Genomic DNA, 7,422 nt, shown 5'->3' on the forward strand with positions numbered 1-7,422 from the left:
ACCCCATTTGGGCCTATAAATCTCCCCCACAGCTGGTCTGACCCTAGCAGATTACTGGCTAATCTCCCCGTCCTATAAAAGCAGGCAGGCAGGTTCAAGGCTGAACACTCACTAAGGTCTGGACTCCAGTTTTTCTTGACTGCCCACTTTTTGGCAATCTAAGGCCCATTTAAGTTTCCAAGAAAGGAATGGAGGGAGGGTAAAGGGCTTTGCTTTGGACTGTGTAATCTAGCCCTCTCCTTGGATCAACCCACCAGGGGTGGGCTAGTTAGCTTTCCTCTTCCTGAGACAGGCACTTGACCCAGATGTTGGCCCTGGACCATGAGGGTCAAGTATACTTCACATTACAAAATCTGCCCTATCATGGTAAGGGGACAGATTTTCACTTCAGATTCTGTATCACCACTGACTTGCATCATAATTTCAGAAATTTCTTCATCCCTGATTATCTTGACATCTCACTTTCAACACCTCAATATTGCTTTGAAGAGTGCATAAAATAAGAACTTAAAAATCGCTATCCTTATAGAAGTAAATTCTTTCTGATGTATGTAGCTGCCAACTATGCAGGAAGAATTCTCTGGCATATTTAGGTAAATTCACATTTTTTATGGAGTTTTCTCAAAGTGAAGTCACCTGCATTTGGCTGCCTCAGCTGTTACCTGAATGCCACTTTTTCCTAAAGACACCTATAAAGAGCCTGGAATAAGAACTACTAGGCTAAAGATGGGCATTTGAGGACTATATTCTGTTCTGCAGGTGAGCTATTCCTTTGTCGTGGCAGCTGAAAAGGGCGAGGAGACCAAGTCCAGCAGCTCTGTCTGGCAGTGAGTGCTCAGGTCCAATGCTGGGAGCAGATGTGCCAATTCAAGAGGCTGCTCATAGAGAGGGGAGGCAGCCTTGGAGACTGGGATGGGAAGCTAGGTCGTTTGTCAGTCTTAGGGGGACTAGGAACCACCAAAGCCACAAACTACAGCGTCAGCCTAAATCCACTCAGAGATCTGGCTTGAAGAAATTCCTAGTTTTGTAAATGGTGAGTAAAGAGCCAGAGAGGAATCACCTTTGTTTATGGGGGGAGGGGGAGCAGGGAAAGAGGGAAATTGGGAAGAGACCCAGGAAAGGAAGAGATTTTGGAGAAAACATCCTTGTGTTTCCTGTGGTATAACCCCCATGCTGACACCCTTCCCTCCTCTCCATGCAACCACCCTGGGCTGGACATGATTACGCAGAGGACTCCAGGCTGCTAGTACAAGCCAGCGGTAGGAATTTCAGCTTCAGTCAATGGGCAGGAGAAAAGATGTGTTCTTCTTAGCCAGAAGAAGGACAATATCAGTAGCTGAAGAAACAGGTAAGATTCATGTGATTAGTAGGGAATCACCCCTTTGGTGGGGACCCACGAACCCCTTCCAGCTGAAGAGGTAGGGGCTCCCCTTCCTGGAATCTCAGTGCTTCATCCCAAGAGAGTGGGCCTTGATTCCCGGGTGGCCTGTCTAACCAAGGGAAGTTCTGCAACTTTGTCAACCCCAGAAGCTCTGTGGCTGTCAAGGATCTCTGAGGGAGAAGAAAGGGACAAGTTGGGGAAAGAGAAAGAGAAAGGAGACAACAGGGTCTTTGTATATGTTGTTCCCTAAGCCTAGAACGGCCTCTGCGCAGGCAAACTTCCAACACATTTTCTCCATAGTGAACCCCTAGAAGTCCTTCCTGCAAAGTCACATTTAAATGTTGACCCCTCTGAAACTTTCCCCATAACTTTAGGCAGTTGGTTGATTCCTCCTTGAGGAGTTAGTAGATATCCAAATAAAATGGCAGTCCAGCACCCCCAGAAGGGAGGCTAGTTTGTAAGTTCGACTATACTAGTTCCAAATGTTTAGCCACATCCCGTAAATCTCTGGTTCCAAATTAATGGGGCCATAGCAGCCTGTGGTTTTTACTGACTTTCCTTCAGGAAGCCTGAAACACAACAAGGATCTAAGCACCAAGGCCAGATATAGGAGCAACAGGTCAGGGAGGCCCCCAGAGAACCTAGGGTGGGACCGGGCATAAGGGCCAGCCAACTGGGAGGTGCTGTGATACATGGTTGGAATCAAGAGCAGAGGCTTGGCCCTAGCCTGTTTGGCTCAGTGGATGGAGCGTCGGCTTGCGGACTGAAAGGTCCCAGGTTCGATTCCGGTCAAGGGCATGTACTTGGGTTGCGGGCACATCCCCAGTGGGAGGTGTGCAGGAGGCGGCTGATCAGTGTTTCTCTCTCATTGATGTTTCTGACTCTCTATCCCTCTCCCTTCCTCTCTGTGAAAAAGCAATAAAAAATATTAAAAAAAAAAAAAAAAAAGAGCAGAGGCTTGGAATCAGACAGGCCTGGGTGTAAATCCAGGCTATATCACTTGGTGCTGTGTGACTTGGCAAGATACATAACCTCTCTGGCCTCCGTTTCCTTGCCTATAAAATAAGAATGATAATGGTTCCAACCTAGTAAAGTTTTTGAGAATCTAGGTCCTATAAAGTGCTTAGGACAGAGCCTAGTGTGGAGAAAGGAGCTGCAGATTCAATATACCCTACCTCCATCTGGTCCTCCTATTTCCTGTCTCAGTAAGAGCAACCATCGGTTGGCTCAGAGGCACCAACTACATTCTCTGAAAGACCTGCAAAGGAACCGAATGCCTTCCTGCATGCTTCCCCACCGCACACTGAGATTTTGAGGATGGGTGTCCAACATGGGTACCAGATCCTCATCTCAGGAATGAGAAAGTTAGATGGAAGACACATCTCAGCCCTGGCTGGTGTGGCTCAGTTGGTAGGAGTGTCCTCCCCTACACCAAAAGGTTGATTCCAGGGCACACACCTAGGTTGACCCCTGTTGAGTTCCCGGGTCCAGGCACGTGTGTGAGGCAACCAATATTCTCCCTCCCCTCCCCTTCATTTCCTCCTCTAAAAAACAATGAAAATGTCCTTGGGTGAGAATTTAAATAAACAACAACAACGACACATATCTCAAAAGCAGCTGGCCAGAGATGTGGCAGCAAGGGTTCAGATTAGACGCAGGGAAGAGTGGCCAAGCTGGGAGACCTGGAAAAGGTGCCTATCTGGGGATGGTGCATCCTGCTTCAGACAAATTGTTCCTTCCAGTTTCATTCCCCCACATGCGCTGTATCTAGAGAAGGCACCTGTACTGCTTCCCTCTGCAATCTCACCATCCTCTCAGGAAGTTAGTTCTTAGGGCTTGCTGCAAGCCTGACACAGCCTTGACCTCCTGCCTTGCCAAGAGGACAGGGAGCGCCACCACCTACCTAGGCGGCATGGGAACCTCCAACCTTTATCCTAATCTACGTTGCCGCCTGCGCTTCGCGATTTTCCCCCAAGGTAGGCTCGAGTTAGAGCTGGACCGGTAGGGAGCCTAAGCATACGAAAAATTCCGGGCGTGATGGCCCCGCCCCGACTAGAGCATTGCCGAGCTGTGATTGGTCGATATCTCCTGTGTTCTAATTGGTCGGGTGAGCATCGCTATCCTCCTGCTGAAGTTTCCATCTCTAATGCGGCTTTACTTTCTAAACTTTGCACAATATTTTTACGTATTCTATGTAGATAGATAAAATTCAGTTCTGTGGTATCCACAGATGACGTGCCGCCGAGTACAGTGTTGACTCTCTGAAGTATAGCCGAATCTGTCAGCTTATTGTATCCTATATCAAAATCACATATGTGTGGGTGAATGGGGAGAGGTTTGTGGGAAGCTGTTGGGGGCTGCGTTTTACATCCCGGGGAGAGGCCACACTTGCCTTTCAGAAGACCCACTTTTGCTAGGATCTGTCCTTTCTATCATCTACACTTATATTTCACAGTCCCTTGCTGTTCCATATGCTGGGAATGCTTTTTCTTTTCATTCACCTCTTTTTTTTTTTTTTTTTTTTTTAAATTGTGGTTAGTATAAATGCTCCTGCTCCATAGGATCCTCTGGAGGAAAAGCTAATTGCAGGGTTTGGGGCAGGAAAAACACAAAGTGAAAAACTTTTTATTTGGAAATAATTGCAAAGTTACAAAAAGTTGCAAAGATGAAAAGTGTACTAGAAACACCTCTATACTCTTTAGCCAGATCCAGTTATTGTTAACATTTTATCCCTTCCTTAATCACATATGAGCTCTCCCTCTCTATCTTTCTATATTTTCCCCCTGAACCATTTCAGGGTTTTATACATAACCCTTACCACTAAGTACTTTTGTGTGTATTTTCTAAAAATAGAGATATGTTCTTACACCACAGCCCAGTTATGAACTTTATACATTTACATTTGTATGATACTTTTTATTTATTCTAGCATCCATATTCTAATTTTGTGAGCCGATCTAATTTTCTCCTCTCCAGTACATGGTCTAGCATTGCATTTGCTTTAGTCTCCTGGAACATTCACATAGCTGGCTTTTTAAAAATTAAAATTACAGACCCTTTTCTTTTAAAAAAAATAGAATATTTTTCATTTTGTGTTTGATGTTTCCCCATGATTAAAGTGAGATCATGCATTCTCAGCTGGAAAACTGCTGAGGCAATGTGTCTGCAGGATATCATATCTGGAGGCACAGATGTTTCCCTATCACTTGCAAATGATGCTAATTTAGATCACCCAGTCTAGGTGTTGCCCAGTTTCTCTATTGTATAGTTACCCCCCCAGGGGCAACTAATAAGTCTTAAAATAATTTTAAGACCATTCAAATATCCTACTCCTCATCAAAATGTCCCCCTTGATTTAGTATCCATTGGTGGTCTGATGCAATCTTCACCATGAGGGTGAAAAGGTCTCATTGCTCAAGAAAGTAAGGGTGGGAATGTATTAGAGGAACACGGGAGCCAGCAAGGGAGCAAGTGGCCAGATCTGGAACAATCTAAGCATCAAAAGAAATCATGATGATAATAAATTATAAGCTATTGAAGGAAAGTAATAATCCACAAATACATAAATAAATTACTATTATATTCCTGCTCCTTTCACTCTCAGTTCAGCCTTCTGGTGAACCAGCCCTGCAGTGGTAGCTGTGTCCCTCTATGCCAGGGGTCCTCAAATTTTTTAAACAGGGGGCCAGTTCACTGTCCCTCAGACCGTTGGAGGGCCGGACTATAGTTTAAAAAAAAAACTATGAACAAATTCCTATGCGCACTGCGGGCCCGGGACGAGTCGGCTGCTAAGCAGGACAGGCAGCAGCACCCGGCGGGCCGGATAAATGTCCTCGGCGGGCCGCATGTGGCCCGCGGGCCGTAGTTTGAGGACCCCTGCTCTATGCTATTATACCAGCTGCGTCTCAACTCTGACCAGCCACCATCATGTGACACTTCCCTGACTAGGGAATGGAGCTTAACTGAGCCCTGAATCTACCTTCACCAGCCCCAAATGGAGCAGGCCCTACAGGCTCAAGTGTGAGACCTGGGGCTGAGGGGCTGGACTCTGAGGACCCAGTTCTGTCATAGCCTCAGGGACCTCTTGCCCCACCAGACACAGTCCTCCTCAGAGAAAGGTTTCTGTTTTCTCTATTAGAGACACATCCCGTATGGGAAAGTTCCCTTAAAGACATCACTCAGTCCTCTAGTCCTCTATCTACCACCCTCACCCTAGAGCTGGCTGTGATGCAGTCCCAGGATGCTCTTCTGCCAAAGAATAAGCTATTTGGCCATTTCCAATAGTGCCCTGAGCCCCACTCAGAGACCAGTCCAATGAGGTCTTATTAGCTGCCTCTCCTTCCTTCCCTAGTCATTTACTGACACGCAAAGGGCTCCTCCCTCTAAGCAGGAAGGAGCCCTCCCAGTACACCCAAGCTCAGAGGCTTCTCCACCGGTGGCCTTGCTCCCCAAGCGCCCCTCAGGAATATTCATCCTGCCCCACCCCCAACCTCTTCCACAGATCTTCATTCCTGAAAAGAACCAGATCTGAACATCTGGACCAAATTAATTCCAGACAATCCTCCCTGGAATGATAAAAATGACAATAAGTTAAACAGGGCATCATTCATTAGGTGTATTAGAGTGAGGAGGAGTGGACACTGCAGCTAAACCGCCCAAGTTCCTGTCCTGGCTCTTCGAAGAAACTTGGGCCTCAGTTTCCTAATCTGTAGACAAGGCCTTTTGGTAGTACCTACCACAGGGTCAGTGAGGAATAAATGAGTTAACAATGTAAATATTAACTAGCATATTGTGAGCATTGTGTGTTGGAATCATGGGTTGGGTGTTTGTTTGTTGTTGTTTTTTTTTAATGTATTTCTATTGATTTCAGAGAGGGAGAGAGAGATAGAAACATCAATGACGAGAGAGAATCATTGATTAGCTGCCTCTTGCACACCCCACATTGGGGATGGAGCCTGAAACCTGGCATGTGCCCTGACCCAGAACCGAATTGTGACCTCCTGGTTCATAGGTCAATGCTCAACCACTGAGCCATGCCAGGCAGGCATGGGCTGGGTTTGTAGCTTGTTCTGTCACTTATTGTTGGATCTTGAGCAAGATTTTTGAGCTCTCCACATCTCAGTTTCCACCTCTGTAAAACAGAAATGGTAATAATACTTGCCTCTTATGGCTTTTCTGAAGAGCACATGAGATAAAATGTGCAAAAGTGCTTAAAACAGGGATAGCCATATTGTAAATGTTCAAGAAATTTTATCATTTTTTAAAATATATATATATATATATATATATATATATATATATATATATATATATATTTTATTGATTTCAGAGAGGAAGGGAGAGAGAGAGAAACAGAGAGAGAATCATGGATCAGCTGCCTCCCGCACTCCCCCCACTGAGGACTGAGCCCACAACCTGGGCATGTGCCCTTGACCAGAATTGAACCCAGAACCCTTCAGTCCGCAGGCTGACGCTCTATCCACTGAGCCAAACTGGCCAGGGCTATCATTTTCTATTATTACTTTTTATCTAGTGAGGAGAAAGGTAATATTCTTATCATCATTTTAGAGAGGAGGAGACAGAAACTCAGGTTCAGCGATTCATGAAAAGTCACCCAGCTTGTAAGCGGGTGTAGCAGGGATTTATTCATCCGCTGGCCCGACTGGCATTTAGACACTACACTATACTTACTGGGCTGAGGGGGTTTAGGAGGAGCTAACTCTGCTGCTCCAAGCTGGGATAGAACCTTGAAGCCTCTGTGGATTATTTGTAGCAAATGCTTAACTCCAGGCTGGCTTCTCCCAGGAGCTGGTCAGGTGCAGCAGTAAGAGAGCTTACTGCCTCAACTCTTGGTGTTGTCAGGAAAGTCAAAGTTAATGTTAATATTCTATGAAATTCAGGTTGGAGCCTGCAAATACTCCTTCTTTGCAGACTCCTTAGTTTGGTGTTCCAGGCCACTCATGGTCACAGTCCCCTCGCCTTTCCAGCCTCGTCTTGCTGTCTGAGCCCCCTACTCCCACTGCTGCCATCCACCCTGCACT

The sequence above is a fragment of the Plecotus auritus genome, assembly GCF_963455305.1.
Source record: "Plecotus auritus genome assembly, chromosome: 7".
NCBI classification, from domain to species: Eukaryota; Metazoa; Chordata; class Mammalia; order Chiroptera; family Vespertilionidae; genus Plecotus; species Plecotus auritus.